We start from the raw sequence: 17,246 nt of genomic DNA, 5'->3' as shown, positions 1-17,246 counted from the left end.
CAAACTCCCAAGACATGACCATTATTGAGCACATCTGGGATGCCTTGCAACTTACAGAGATATATGCCCCCTCGAACTCTTACGTATTTATGGACAGCTTTGCAGAATTCATGGTGTTGACAGGACAACTCTGTAAACTTCGTGGTGTCATTTCCTCCAGCGATACTTCAGACATTAGTCGAGTCCGTGCCACGTCGTATTGTGGCATCTTTTGGGTGCTCGTTGGGGTCCTACACGATATAAGCAGTTCCTTTGCCTCTTCAGTGTATTACTGCCATGACAGATGTAGGTTGTTGTTAATTAAAAGGGGTATTTACATCTACATAGATACCCCATAAGCCACCGTGCCGTGCGTGGCGAGCGTAACCTGTACCACCACTTGTCACTTCCTTCCCCGTTCCATTCGCAAATACAGCGAGGGACAAGCGACTGTCAGCATGCCTCCGCATGAGCCCTGATTGGTTGTATCGTATCTTCGAGACAATTACCCGCAATATTTGTGGAATCTTTCGGCAGTCAGCTTCAAATGCCCGTTTTATAAATTTTCTCAATAGTGTTTCTCGAAAAGAACGTCGCCTTTACTCCAGAGAATCTCATTTGAATTCCCGAAGCATCTCGGTAACGATTACTTGTTATTCGAATTTACCCGTAATAAATCTAGCATTCTGCCTCTGAATTACATAGATAAATTCCTTTGTCGCGATCTGGTGCGGATACGAAACACTCTAGCAGTACTCAAGAATAGGTCGCACCAGCGCCCTATATGCGGCCACCTTTACAGGTAACCATTCTTTCCTAATATTCTCCCAATAAACGAAAGTCGACCATTCACCTTCCCTACTTCAGTTTTCACATGCTGGTTCCACTCCATTCCTGTTTTCATGACAGAAGGTTGCACAGTCACCTGACAATCACTTATCATACAACTATTCGTAGGGTGGTGGAAAGGAGACTACACAACCACTAGCAGTCCTGCTCAACCAACCACTGAGCCGGCCTGTGTGACCGAGCGGTTCTAGGCGCTACAGTCTGGAACCGCGCGACCGCTGCGGTAGGAGGTTCTAATCCTGCCTCGGGCATGGATGTGTGTGATGTCCTTAGGTTAGTTAGGTTTAAGTAGTTCTAAGTTCTAGGGGACTGATGACCTCAGCTGTTAAGTCCCATAGTGCTCAGAGCCATTTGAGCTACCACCCACTGTAGATGTTGTCCATACCCAACCTCCCCATTAAAGCAGAAACGAATAAAATTTACGATGAGTTTGGTGATCGCTCAGTTGTTCTATTTCACGTGTTACTCTTTTCTGCTCAATGTATGTACTGCATACAACATCCACTATAGTCTTGTTTCGCCGTTCGTGTCTTTCTTGCTCCTGGTATTTTCCGTCTACTGCTCCTTCCATTGCAAACTTAAGTATTCCTGGGTCTACAGCTGATGTCCCACTAACATTTCCCATCTTGAGAAGACTCACATGAATCTCTTTTTTAGCTGTTGTACCAACTAAATGTTGTTAGTAAAAAAAATGTAGTAGTAAGAAACCTTCTTCGACCGAAAATAGTCATGAGGTGGCTTCCATGTACTGAGCAGCTAGACAGCCTCGTCACAGGATCAAGTAGGATCAGGCAAGACATACGGCCAAATGATAGTAATGAAGATCAGCCACAATTTACAATATACTTACAAAAACTTTGCAATACATAACTGTAACATGAAGATAGTGCGCGTCAATAGATCGATAATCACTTCCACTTATTTGTCTTTGACAGTAGTCTATTGCTGAATCCTGTGAATGATAACTACGATCACTCGTAGAATGTCAGTTTCTATCTTCTTGGTGGGCAGCTATGGATGATTGCCGATGCTGTTTTAGTGTACTGATTATACAGAGTTGACACTGCGCAGTATTAACTAGAGTGCGGTATTGACTAGGGCGGATGAATGCCCACTGGAGAACTATATGACTGACATATGGAGGAGGCACAGAATACTAGGTTGGTACGTAAGTTCGTTGCGATACTGTTTTGCATGTTGGTATTCCAGTTGCTACTGGTTTATTTATCGATTGTTATTTTTAATTTTTAGTTCACCGTTGCTGTTTCAGTTCACCTATTGTCGTTTTTTCTCTTGTGGTTCGCCAGAGGAGCTGTGGTCGCTAGAAAAGGGAGTGGGAACTGGAGAAATCGGAACATTTGCGACGTAATCTTCTGTTTGATTTCAGCAGGGATGTGACAACAGCGGAGGGAGCCAGTAACACTTGTGCCGTGTATGGGGATAACTCCTCTAGATAAAGCACGGCAAGGAAATGGTTTTCTCGTTTTGAGGAGGATCGTTTTCACATTGGTGAATCTCCTCGTTAAGGAAGACCTTCATTGTTTGATGAAGGTCGTTTAAATGCATTAATCCACAATGATTCATGGTAGTTTACTCGAGAACTGGCAGATTTGATGAACTGTAACCAGTCCACCATCATGCGACATTTTGATGCAATGAGGAATCTTGAAAAATCGGGTGTTTAGGTATCGCATTTTCTAAGCCAAAATCACAAAAATCAGCGAATGGCTATATGTACGATCCCTGGCTCGTGAACAACTCCGACCATTCGTATCCCGTATCGTCATTGGTGACGAGAAATGGTGTCTTTAAGGAAAAGAAAGGAATGGCTGAGCCCAAACAAAGCAGCAATCCCCCCATAAAGACATGCGCTGAGCCACGAAAGATAATGTCACGCATGGAGTGGAACAGCAACGGTGTGGTGTGCTACGAATTGCTTCCCCGAGGTGAAACCATGATTGCTGACATTTTTTGTCTACAACTGAGACGTCTCGCAGACACAATCCAAGAACAACTACCAGGAAGACTGTGTGAAGTGGTGCTACTACACGATGACCCCCGCCCGCGTTCTGCTAGACTAAAAAAAAGTACAACACAGGAGTTGGGTTGGAAAGTCATTCCGCACGCACCTTATTCTGTTGATCTTGCGCTCTCAGATTTTCACCTTTTCCGCTCTCTATCGAACAGCCTTAAAGGAGCTTCCTTTTCGGATCAAAATGAGCCCCTAACATGGCTCGACGTGATGCTACAGTCGCGAAACCGAAAAGTTACCCCAATGTTATTAGACTGCTGCAAACAGTAAAGGTGAATATACTATTGATGACTTAAATCACTGTTATGTCTACCTATTGTGTTTATTAAACGTATGGAAAACTCTACGAACTTATGCGCCAACCCAACAGATCCTGCGTTGAACTCCTGCTGTTGGATGCTGGCTTTAACTCAGTTACTCCTGAGTGCTAAGTATATCGGCGTTCTTCGGTGTATGTGGGTGTTTATGTGTTTCGTAACTTGTTGGGGCACAATGCTACCCTTTTTTTAGTTCTCTTTCATTTCGCATTTCATTTATTCACGCAGTTTTTAACATTCTTCGAAAGCACTACATTCCCCGTGCTCCCAGTTTCGTCTTATCATGTTATTCAAGTGTAAGCTTTCCAGCTCCAGCAGCGCGGAGTGACAGCGCGATTAGAGGGCGCCATGCCACGGATTGCGCGGCCCCTGCCGCCGGAGGTTCGAGTCGTCCCTCGGGCCTGGGTGTGTGTGTGTTGTTCTTAGCGTAAGTTAGCGTAAGTAGTGTGTAACTCTAGAGACCAATGATCTCAGCAGTTTGATCCCTTAGGAATTCATCCACATTTGAACATTTTTTTCCAGATTCATACGGTCTTCCTGACGTACACGTTGAGGGATCTTCCCCGCTTGCAAATCGCTGTCAAACTCCAGTAGGACATTTTTATTGACTAAATCTTTCTTTACTGTTTATTCTTAAGTCACACTGCATGCTAGCTATACTGTCCACTCCCTTACATGGGTTCTGTGTTTCTCTCTTCTGGCCAGAAGGGCTATATTGTCTGCAAACCATAGCATTTGCCAAGTCGGTGCACTTTGTTTGGTCCTAAGCACATTTATTTGCCTAAAGTTTCGTCTTCCGATGCTAGAGGCATCATCAGAAGCCGCAAATACCCAGAAAGAAGTTACGATGTCAAACTAGTTCAAAATTTAAGGCCTCTGATGATCTTTCCAACACTGAGGGACGAAGTATGCCTTGGACCAGGGCTTGATGCGCATAAAGGAAGTATCACCAAATACGGAAACACCGACCGTGAAAATCTGCATCGTCTGACTGAGCAGGGATTCTTTGCTCCCCCGTAATTTTATTTCTACTGTATAAAATTTATTCTGTAGATGTACCAGAAGAATGCTTATATTAGGTAGGTGGATCGAACAACTATTGCAAAGACATTGGAGAGAAAGGAAATTGTCGCAAAACTTGAGTGAAAGGAGGGAGTTGTTTATAGCACACTTGCTAATGGTGGGATGTGGAGGGGGGAGGAGGGTTTAAAACGGTAAGTTCAAGAGAGAGATCAACACACCTTTTCAGTAAGTTGTTTGAAATGGATGTTGGTTGCAGTAGTTATTCAGAAACGAAGAAGCTTTTGCAGGATAGACTGGAATGGGAAGCTGCTTCCGAGTGAAGACCACAAAAACAACATGAACAAAAGTATTAAAAAACCACGTTAATCAAAATGCTGTTTGGTAAACGGAATTCGATGCCCAAATGCTACTGCAGCCAGGGATCACATTAGCAACTCTCGTTGCTTTCCCAACAGATTATAAAAATAATTAACAATACAAATTCTATATACTGTCAAAATGATCCCCTGCATCTTCGCATTAAAATTTTGTGTCACAATGTGTCTGAAATATCTATATCTTGGTACAGAGCTTTTTACATTGAGTTCGCACATCTTATCTGACTGTTATTAATGTATGTTTTATAGCGTCTTTTCTACACACTATTTCCTTATTTTCGACCGATTTTTCGTAGGCCATTGTCGTCTCTGACAGAATGACAGTGTCATCGAAGAAACCGTAAAGAGTTTATTGTATTTAGTTTTTCTGAACTTCAATCCCTTTTCGAAAATCATATTTAATTATACAAATAGTATGGAGTTGTGATTATTCTTCTTGTAACGTTTCTAGTGAAACGGAACTTCTTGTACTGTTCCAATGTTTTATTAAATTGCTAGCTCGGAGAAATTATTAGCAAGAGTTTCTTCTCTTGCAGGTAATATCCAAGCTGGTGCCCAAAAGGAGAGAATGGACTAAACAGGGTTATTTTTGAATTTTTTTCTGTTGTGTACCACGTTTCCTATTTTCCTTTCCTTTGTGTGACCTGGACGGTATAAATGAGTGAGTGTGTGAACTAGCAGAAAGCTTTAAGCACGGATTGTAACACTGCATGAATGGTCGTTCTGGGGTAGGGTAGTACCAACCCCCCAAGCGTGAACAAGTTTAGCAGAGACCAAGTTTACAGGTCAGGGAGAAGATGACACGTAGGCGCGCGTATTGGCTCCGTCAGGTTGGCGCGCCACCCCCCCCCCCCCCCCCCCCCACGTTTGTAAGCGGAACGGTTAGGCGAATTCGGTTGGAAGAGCTCTTGTTCTTGGGTCGTGGTGCTGGACAGACATGGAGATGCAGCTCTCGTTTTGGTAATGTTAACATAGGTATTAGATTGTCTGAAATCTGCTCTGTAATGAAGTCCAAAAGTTGAAATCAGGTGCGAAATTACCACTGAACTCCATAAGGGAATTGATTTTCTTAATTTACTCGAATTTCAGTAGACCTTGCGTTAGTGCCTTGTTCAGGCAACGCACCATGTGCCTTAGGCTCACGGTCACGTTATTGATCTGTGCTTAACGTAAATTCACTCATCCAATGTATTTTAATCTGCTCTTCCATTTACAGTAATATTTTGGGGATTTTTATTTATTTTCCATATGTTTTCTTTGTGAACTTGCTTTCGTGCCACGTGGTCGGTTGGAGCAACCGCCGCATTGATAAATTGTAGTTTCGGTCTGAAAATACATTGTACACGATGAATAATCATACGATAGTGAGCGAGTGTAAAATAGGGAAGGAATAATCGTGTGTATCCATATTTTTCTGGGTTTCTGTTGGCTACTGAAACTTGGCCATGTGGGCTGCACGGCACTGAAGTGATGTTTCTTGTGAACCCCCATAACGATTTGATTTGTTGGCGATGTTGTGCGTTAAGTAAAATACTCGTGCCACTAGGAAAAGTATCGGATTTTAATGCCCACTGATTTGATGAAGATTTGCGAAATACTCTTCCACCCTGACCTAGTTTTGCTTGTATTGTCTTTGCGGAACTTGTTCTGAGTAACCTATAACAACTGAATGTAATAACCGAGGGTTTAGGTATAATTGTGCGGTTTTATAAAATTACATTGAAGCCAGGTCTGCGCTCCTCTGTCCCATTCCATAATTACGTGGCGAAACTGAACCATGTTAACTAGAGACCGGTTTTGATGATGTACATTGCAAGAGAAACACGACTAGTTGTTGAAATACCATCGGTACTGAATAAATATCAACTAATCTCTACCCTCGACTGATTATTTACTCCTTCCATCATAAAGAATAGGTGGCAGCCAGTACCACAGTCGAATTCTGAGTCATGAAAGCAAATAAAAGCTATATACTGCCTATTAAGCCCTGTATAGGTGCCTTCTGTAGTGGTTAGAAAAATGCGTTATCCGTTGCGTTCAAATTTCTACCGGTTCGTTAAAACCTTCCGCTCGAAATTATTAATATCCAGCTATAACTCGCAGGGGCGAGTAATTTCGTGGACCACACGAATTTAAGAAACCATTTACTACAGACGGTAGCTTGCAGAAGCGGTAGGACATGTCAAAGCGACGGTAATCTACCTACTTAGGTAGGCTTTTACCACCACCAGTACTGGAAGGTTACGTTGCACTAGTATATGGTCAAACAATTTCTATGACGAGGTCCAGTAAAATGCGCTAATTAACTTATATCAGAATTTTACTTGCATGCTGAGCTTCACCACCTTCTCTCTCGCCTGTTCTCAACTTCGCTGAGGAAGGCGTAACGAAAGTATTCGAGGAAAGTATTCACTTCTTCGAAGCGACGGTACAGAGTACGGGAAATTGTCCTAGCGGATAGTTTCTCCAGCTGTCAACAGAACGTGTAGGCTGACAGAACAAAGGGGAGATTGCCACCACGGATTCTCAGAAGCGCATCGGCGACAGGTGTCGCAGTCAGTCTGTGACTGGCGTGACGCTGCAGGTTCCCGGAATCAACGCCCACGCGCCACTGTCCCTCACTCACGACTCAGAACAGTGCTGTCTGATGACACAGGACTGTGACGGGAGTACTGATCTTCATAGAGTGCTTCCAAAGGTCGTGCACGAAAATTTGTACAATATTAATAAAACTGTATAATTTAAGTATTTGTACTTCATCCACACAGTCCGGAAGATAGAAAGACAGCAAGGACAGATGAACTACCGTAGGGTCTGCTTGACAATTTACGCACTCACATTGACGACGAGAATAATGGGAATAAAATGGTGATGATCTTTTGGTCTTACTTGGCTTTAGGAAAAGTAAAGTTGTTAGAGAGGCAGTTATGTGATCAAGTTTGATAACGGAAGTAAGATTTAAAAAGAAAACCAAGACATATTTACACTTTTACAGAATTTGTTTTCCTAAAAAAAAGGGTTCGAAAATATAAAGTGGCGTAAAGTGGGTGATATTATCTTTGTCACGGTTAACCGCGCGTGTTAAAGCTTCGTTTTTTTAGACAGGCAGGTGCGCCGGCTCCAGATCAAATACGCCTGGCGCATTAACGACGAGATTCGGTTTGCTAGCCAGGCTGGATTTGGCTTTTAGGAGGTTTCCCACATTTCATTTGTTGAACACTGGGCTGGTACCCAAGAACGACCTCATTTATACGAGTCGCAAACATTTAGAAAATTTTCTCTCACTTTCACATTAATTGCAGTAAACGCAGGCGGTTGGGGTACACATATTCCATCCCCGGGGGTAACGGCCTGATGACAAAATAGCCCGCCAACCGATGACAAACCATACGAAGTCCACGCCGTTGCAGGACACGGCCGCAAGAAAAATAAGAAGGAAGTGTTTGGTATTATCAGAAAATTTCGTATACAGGGTGTTCCACAGGGAATAGTCAGTATTCAAGGATATAACAGGAATGGTCATTCGGAGCAAATAAGGCTCGTAAACCTGGGATCCAAACTGCATACCTGAAGAGCTATGAGTTCTTGTTCACTAGAAGAGATGTGTTTCACAGTGGAGAAGATGAGCAAGAGGTCACAGTTTTAAGCATATGCCACTTACAACCCAAGCTTACTGGATATTTTTTCTTGTTTTGGTTCACACTTGCACCTCACAAAATATTAAAGCTAGGAGCTTGCAGTTGGCGAAATTTATTTCACAGTATAGAAGATAAAGAGGTACAGCTCTTAATGTAGATTAACATTTAAAAACCAATTGGATATCACGGTACATGAGGCAGACCAGACAGACATTTATTACACATCATGTTGAAAAACCACGAGCGAGCAATAAGCGTGGATAATTAACAGAGAAACGCACCTGTTGAAAGGGGGTTAAGGTAGAAGTGCAGTATTTCTCCTCTACTGTCTGGCAGTGGGATTAAAATCCAGGATGAATGGAATACACTGATGGCAATGCTATTGTCTGTGAGAATGAGGAAGAATTATGTAGCCCGTTGAGAGGGATGAACAGTGGACAGAGCCCAGAATATGGAAAAGCGAGGGTACCGAGAAGGAGGGGAAAGGAGAGGCACAACAATAACATCAAAATTAGGGACCATGTAGTGGACAAAATGAAGGCGTTCAGGCAGCTTGGGAAAAATTTTGATCAAATATAGAAGGAAATATCTGATTTATGAGAATTCTTGTGTGGATTACAGCAAGGGGAATCGGAGAATATGGGAAAATCGGAAAAGAAGCAAAATATTTGAGACGGTGCGTTAGATCATGATGCTGAAAATTAGTTGGACTGTTAAAATAACAAATGTGAAGTTTGTTTGCAACAATGTAGACACAAAGAATATATAGGAAGCACTAGCTAGCAGAACTGACAGGAAGATTTCGCATTTGTTAAGATTTCAGGGATCTTCCATAGCTCTAGAACATCTGAAGAACACAAACACTCAAAGAAATAACACTGATTAAAATAGATACAACATATAGTCTAAGACAAACAGTTATGCAAATGGTTCACAGATTGATATACGTACAGGTTCCGACGGAAAATGCAAAATTGTTAACAACAGAGACCGGTGGATGAATGTGTGGCGCTGCAGCGCAGTCTCACCTCGCAACCGGTAAAAATAGTAAACAGGGACATGTCGATACCACAACATAAAATCTTTTTGAATTTCATTCCAGGTACTTATCTGAACAGTAGCTATGCCTCGCAGACAGGCGTGAGAACAGTATACGCAGATGAGCTCTTTGAGAGAGGGCGTGTAGTTGGGGTCAAAGAAGCCGATTGGAGTAACTGGCGAATCGCTTGACATTTGAATGGGAGCAATATCGCCATTCGACGGTGTTGGCAGGAGTGGGTGAACCACGGCCGAACACAGCGTCAAGAAGGAAGTGGTCAACCTAGACTGAAGACAGAACGCGAGGACCGACCAGTTGTCAGAGAGGCATTCGGAGCCCCAGATTCATATCATCGATCCTACGTACAGCTGGTTCTTCAGTGGCCACAGGCTGCATGAATAGGCGGCTTAAAGGACGGGGGCTGAGCGCACGGTTCCACTTTCACTGACTACCATTAACATCTGTCTGGAATCTCATTGATTGGATTAGAATTGTTTTCAGTGATGAGTCACGGCTGGAAATGAGCCGCGATGACCAGGGAAGACGTGTCTGGAGAAGTCAGGGACAACGGTGGGATATCAAACTGACTGCCGATCACCATACGTCCCGACAACCAGGAGTGATGGCCTGGAGTGCTATTTCATTACATAGCAGGACCTCTATGGTTGTCACCTGCAGGATCCTTTCAGCATAACGGTACGCCGACGATATTGTACGCCTCGTTTTGTTGACCTTCATGAAAAGCCATCCCGTGCTTTTCAGTTGAATCACCTGCACACGGCCAGAGTTTCTTCGGCTTGTCTTCGGGTTTGCCAGACCATACATTGGCCAGCAAGGTCTCCGCAACTGATAAAGTTTGGAGCACTATGGGTAAAGAGCTTCAACAAGCTCGGGTTCAAATGGTTCAAATGGCTCTGAGCACTATGGGACTTAACATCTGAGGTCATCAGTCCCTAGAACTTAGAACTACTTAAACCTAACTAACCTAAGGACATCACACACATCCATGCCCGAGGCAGGATTCGAACCTGCGACCGTAGCGGTCGCGCGGTTACAGACTGAGGCGCCCAGAACCGCACGGCCACAAGCGGCCGGGAAACAAGCGCGGGATGCTGACGATGTAACGCACCAGTTGGACATAATTTGGCTCGACATCCATCAGGACAGAAGCCTAAAACTCTGTGAATCAATGCCAAATAGAGTACTTGCTCTCACAAGGGACAGACCAAAGCGTTATTCTTGTTCAATTCGTGACGGTCTTGATCTTGAACAAAAAATCCAATTCTTCTGATATTTTGAACATTTGTTTGTATATGTACGTTACATCACCGATTTCCGTCCCATTTGGATAATTGTTTCGTGTACTTTTTTCGGCTTACATTGTCTAGCTAATGGTATTGCATGTAGATACACTACTGGCCGTTAAAATTGCTACATCAAGGAGAAATGCAGATGAGAAACGGGTATTCATTCGACAATTATATTATACTAGAACTGACATGTGATTACATTTTCACGGAATTTGGGTGCATAGATCCTGAGAAATCTGTACCCAGAACAACCACCTCTGGCCGTAATAACGGCCTTGATACGCCTGGGCATTGAGTCAAACAGAGCCTGGATGGGGTGTACAGGTACAGCTGCCCATGCAGCTTCAACACGATATCACAGTTCATCATGAGTGGGGACTGGCGTATTGTGACAAGCCAGTTGCTCTGCCACCATTGACCAGACGTTTTCAGTTGGTGAGAGATCTGGAGAATGTGCTGGCCAGGGCAGCAGTCGAACATTTCCTGTACCCAGAAAGGCCCGTACAGGACCTGCAACATGTGGTCGTGCATTATCCTGCTGATATGTAGGGTTTAGCAGGGATCGAATGAAGGGTACAATCTCGGGACGTAACCCATCTGAAATGTAACGTCCACTGTTCAAAGTGCCGTCAATGCGAACAAGAGGTGACCGAGACGTGTAACCAATGGCACCCCATACCATCACGCCGGGTGATACGCCAGTATGGCGATGACGAATACACGCTTCCAATGTGCGTTCACCGCGATGTCACCCATCATGAATGCGACCGTCATGATGCTGTAAACAGAACCTGGATTCATCCGAAAAAATGACGTTTTGCCATTCGTGCACCCAGGTTCGTCGTTGAGTACAACATCGCAGGCGCTCCTGTCTGTGATGCAGCGTCAAGGGTACCCGCAGCCATGGTCTCCGAGCTGATAGTCCATGCTGCTGCAAACGTCGTCGAACTGTTCGTGCAGATGGTTGTTGTCTTGCAAACATGCCCATCTTTTGACTCATGGATCGAGACGTTACTGCACGATCCGTTACAGCCATGTGGATAAGACGCCTGTCATCTCGACTGCTAGTGATACGAGGCAGTTGGGATCCAGCACGGCGTTCCGTATTACCCTCCTGAAGCCACCGATTCCATATTCTGCTAACAGTCATTGGATCTCGACCAACGTGAGCAGCAATGTCGCCACTATCGCGATAGGCTACAATCCGACCTTTATCAAAGTCGGAAACGTGATTGTACGCATTTCTCCTCCTTACACGAGGCATCACAACAACGTTTCACCAGGCAACGCCGGTCAACTGCTGTTTATGTATGAGAAATCGGTTGGAAACTTTCCTCATGTCAGCACGTTGTAGGTGTCGCCACCGACGCCAATCTTGTGTGAATGCTCTGAAAAGCTAATCATTTGCATTTCACAGCATCTTCTTCCTGTCGGAAAATTTTCGCTTCTGTAGCACGTCATCTACGCTGTGTAGCAATTTTAATGCCCAGTAATGTATTATACTGAGAAGACAGCTTTTGAAAAGTGATGAAACGAGGAAAGTTGCATCAAACCAGTCAGAAGTAAACCTTAAAAAGACAAACCAGAGAAGTATACCTTCTCTTAACAGCTGCACAGTTAAGCAGTGTATATTTAATTAATTACGGAGTATTTCCGCATTATATAAAATGACTTCATTGCCTTTATCTTTAAATTAGTTTCTGTATAGAGCAGTGTGTGAGATGCATAATTTTAGTGAATTCCGAATCTTCGATTTCTACAAATCTCTGATCTTAATATTTCACTTATGAGAAAAGGTGCAGCTTCGCTCCATACGAATTGTAAGCTTATTCCTTCTCGCTTGGCACACCTTTCTGCGAAAGGCTGACGACTGATAGAAGGGACGTGCCTCTAGCTTAGTACGACTCAGGAAAGGAACTTTGGTCTTCGAGGTCGTGATCACTGGATCTCAGGATGGTTCGAGGCTTTCTGCGCTACTAAACACATCCTTTTGTTAAGCCAACGTCCCCTACAGAAACATAAGGGGGGATCTGCCTTCCCATCACTCATGTGTCAATAGTTGTTACAGAAGCGCTGCGAGGCATCAGCCTGATTCTGAAGGAGAGTCCTTTAGGGTTGTGAGTCACAGTGACAACGGTTGTGGGACACGAATATGCGAGTCTCCGCAACAATTTTCGAGGTAACGCAGAAAAATTTCGGAGTGAAGGGAGAACAGCCATGGAGCCCGCCATAAAAAAATGTACATGCACTTTAAGGTTCGGAAAATATTACTTATGTGTTTATTTTACATGTAATAATTGATCACACATATTGTAAAACGTTCAGTTTAGCATACGGTTATTTAAATGTTCAAAACGTTCTCCGTTCGTGGCTATACACATATCAGAACGACGAGCGGTCGCATCAACTACGTCAATGTTACAGTGGAGATCGCTGCACATGTCGCTGTAATCTCCTGGCTAAGTTCCTCGAACGTGCTTATCCTTCACAGTTCCCCACACGTGACAGTCGATAGGGGTCAGATCTGGCGACTGTGGAGGGAACTCAATGAGCCCACCTCGTCGAATCCAATGCCCCGAAAATTGTCATCCAGGATAGCTGCAGTACTCGTGGAATGTAAACTTTCCACTTCGCAGCTTTCAGAATTCTTTCACTGCTAACCCCGACTTCACGTCCACATTGCGTAGCAGACTTCCGTGGAGAACTAACAAACGTTTCCAACACGAGAGACAACGAATCACGACTTTTGCTGTATTCTGTCTTCCTGATCTTCCTTTGTGAGTATTGCATGGGGGCTTAATTAAATATAAGATTGAAAATGATTTTTTAGTAGCTGTAAGTCCGATTACGCTGTGTCTCGTAATCGGTTGGCCCTGACTAGTATATTTACGCTATCTGACTGCAACAAACAATGTAAGAAAATTTTCGTAAACACAGTTAATTAATTAAGTCCCCAGCAACTATAAAATCTACGAAGCCAACAAGCACAAGAGTAACTGTTCTGTATGTGGGAGTGTGACTCAACGTACGCATCTGGCATGGTTCTTCTTCAATAACACAAGAATTTTTAATTAACATTTATACTGAATTAATTAAAGAAAGTAAAAATACCATAGTTACTCAAGAGAATCACAATTACACTCTAATCCAAGAACACAAGCCAGATGCTTTGTTGACTGAACCTGTAATGTCGCATTATTTCAGACACACAAATAATAAAAGAACATTGTGATTTTTACCTTCATATATATTCACGAAATGCACTCTGATCATTACAACAACATCTGCTATCTCTCCCATCCAAATAACTGCATAAAACATGGAACAAACACTCTTTACTACCACATCTCACTCCGACTTCACGACAAGCAGTGCCCACTAGCAAATCTCGGTACGAACTCTTAACACACACTGTCCTCTACGAGCTCTCGACAGGCACTGACTGCTATGAATTCTAGACAATCACTGAGGAGGCGGCTTAATAGTACTCTTTGGCGCAATCTCTGGCGCAGTGGTACAGTGTAGCCAGCTTTCATATGCCCCTCCTCCACAGGCCAGAATTTGATGGTATTTTTGCCAGCATTGGTTGTGAAAATACCACCAAATTCGTCCAGAAAAATACAGACAAAAATAAAAGATAATATTAATACCTAAATATCACATAATTAGTTAAAATTTTGGCTTTGCACTGACCTTTCACTAACCTAATATATGAAATACAGTAAGCAATACAACTTCTTTTCATACATGTGACTTTACATAATAGTTTACACAATATACAAAAAATCAGTTTATACAAATGTTCACATAAAATGCTTTCAATGATTAGTTTATACAAAAAAAAAAAATACTAACAGGTGACATCTTTTCAGTAGAAGCAGTCCATCAGTGGCACCCAGTAAAGTTTAGCAGGTACACCCAGCAACAAGTCACATTAGTTCAGTAGAAGCAGTTCATCAGTGGCACCCAGGAATGTTGAGTTGGTGCAGACACCAACAAGTGACATCATTTCAGTAGAAGCAGTCCATCAGTTGCACCCAGCAAAGTTTAGCAGGTACACCCAGCAACAAGTAACATTAATTCAGTAGAAGCAGTTCATCAGTGGCACCCAGCAATGTTGAGTTGGTGCAGACAGCAACAAGTGACTTCATTTCAGTAGAAACAGTTCATCAGTTGCACCCAGCAATGTTGAGTAGGTGCAAACACCAACAAGTGACATCATTTCAGTAGGAGTAGTCCATCAGTTGCACCCAGCAATGTTGAGTAGGTGCAGACAGCAAAAAGTAACATTATTTCAGTAGAAGCAGTTCCATCTGTGGCACCCAGCAATGTTGAGAGCAGGTGCAGACAGCAAAAAGTCACATCTCTCAGCAGAAGCAGTTCGATAAAATTCACTAGCACTGATCACACTGTTCATCAGAGTTTATGAGCAGAAATTAAACATGTCCTAGTGGCACCAATCATGAAGAAAAGGTACAAGTAACAGTCCATAATTTTTTTTTACAATCACTGATCACACAGTTCATCAGCAGAAATTAAACACGACCAAATGTCACACATCATGTTGAAAAGTGCAGGTAACAGTTCAGAATATTTATCTTCACTAATCAGACAGTTCAGGCATGAACAATAGTTTGAATACACATACAAATGCTTTTACAGTAACATACAAATCATAACAACACACAAATGATATCAGATAATTGTCCTATTAACTATTACAAATACTCAAATACCAGTAAACCTATAATATTTATGGGTGTCAGTGCAAGCCACTACAAACAAATAAAATAATATTTAGGAGATAGGTGGGTAGGATTAGTAAAGGAAGACACACAGAACACACTCACTCATCTTTCATTCACATTAAATACTACTGTGTAATTGAATAGTGTTAATTGTGTAAATGAAATTCTGTCTAAATCTGATGTTCATCATGTGTATTAAGTAGTAGTGGCAGCAATGTATAACAGTCAATAATAGTTAGGTCAACGTCATAGTCATCATGTCAAGACCAATATTTGCCAAGCCAGATCAAAATGTACTGTTGTTGAACAACTGTCAGTGAGCCAAGATATGCAATTACTTCCTCTCTCCAAAAAAAAGTATATACTGCTTAGTTATTTAACAAAGTGTGTGTATAGACTATCTTCCTTCTATTTTAGTGTTCTAGTCTGCTCTCTTCATCCTCCTTGTTCCATAAGACCAACAAAAAAAAATATGCTCCTCACTTACTTTACCTCTTATACACCAAAACTCCAATAATCATAAGCATCACATAATCTCAATACGTCACTAATACTTCTTCAATACGTCGATACATATAACTCTTATCATCAATATCATTTACCTTACCTCTTGTCCACAAAAACTCCAATAATCATCAACTTCATATAATCTCTATACCTCAATAATACGTCGATAAATATAAACCTCAGCACCAATATCATTTCATTTCCATAACAACTCTTTTCTCTAGTCAGTCTCCTCGAACAAGTACAGATAAAATCCTAATGCAAACCTCATCATCCCATACAATCCGAAGACACAGTGTCCACACACAACCTCTGTGTAATCCATCTGACCCAAATTTTCTACTCATTATAAATTATAAGATACATTTTGGTTCCTTGTCCATCATTAAATAAAAGAAATGCATACCTGACCTCTAACAGACTTAGTTCGAATAACTCTCAGTAATTAAGTACGATTACGGAGTGTGAATAATCATAATGTTTCACAGTGTGTACACCACTTCAAGAATCATAGCAGAAGCAAACATGTGGAGTATTTTTTGTGTCAAGTGTCACTTCCTATTTCAATTGCTTACGAAAAATGCAGTCTAATAATTGTTAATGGTCTAAACCTAGTTTTGGTCTGTCATGTCGTTAGCTTCCTTCCTATTAGCATAAATTTATACAGCTTCCATAAAACCTCAGCTCATGTGACTTCTATGACTTTCTTGTACTAATGTCGTTCGTCGAATTATAGCAGTTCATTTTCTTATCTTAAAAATGTAAGGCACTGAGCGTAAGCAAAACAAGCAATAGCGAGTAAATATACAATGTCAACAAGTGGATGCAGCACAATCCTTACACGAGGCTTTGCCAAGCGAACAATCTATAATTAATACAATAGTGTGACCTAAACTCTATGTTCGTACACTGTACATCAGCATTGCTATATTCTAAATTGAAGAGTAGTTATGACAACAAAACAGAAATGTATAAATATACAATATATACGCATAGCAGCAAACAGGCCATTAGCATCATATCAGCATAAGCAAATAAATGTTCATATGTCATCTTAATAAGTAAACATGAAGGCGCAAGCAGATAAATCACAAAGTATAACTTACATACCTAAACACATCAGCACAATTAATCAGGTGACAATTATAATTTAAATAAATAAGCACAGCAGGCACATAAAAAAAAATATGACATCAGTGAAAAAGCATAGCAGCCAAGCGATGCATAATATATACAAATAACAACCCTGTTCATTAATCAATAATTGTCAAAATCAGTAAATGTACACAAGCACGTCGCTTCACAAGTAAATTCATAGAACATGAAATTAGCACAAAGTATGAATCACGTAATCGCGAGCAGCAAATTACGTCTAAAGTACGTACCTAAGTGGAAATAGGTTACCTGTAAAATGAACTCAATTAATA

The sequence above is a fragment of the Schistocerca piceifrons genome, chromosome 8 (genome assembly GCF_021461385.2).
Source record: "Schistocerca piceifrons isolate TAMUIC-IGC-003096 chromosome 8, iqSchPice1.1, whole genome shotgun sequence".
NCBI lineage: Eukaryota > Metazoa > Arthropoda > Insecta > Orthoptera > Acrididae > Schistocerca > Schistocerca piceifrons.
This window is presented reverse-complemented; position numbering follows the sequence as displayed.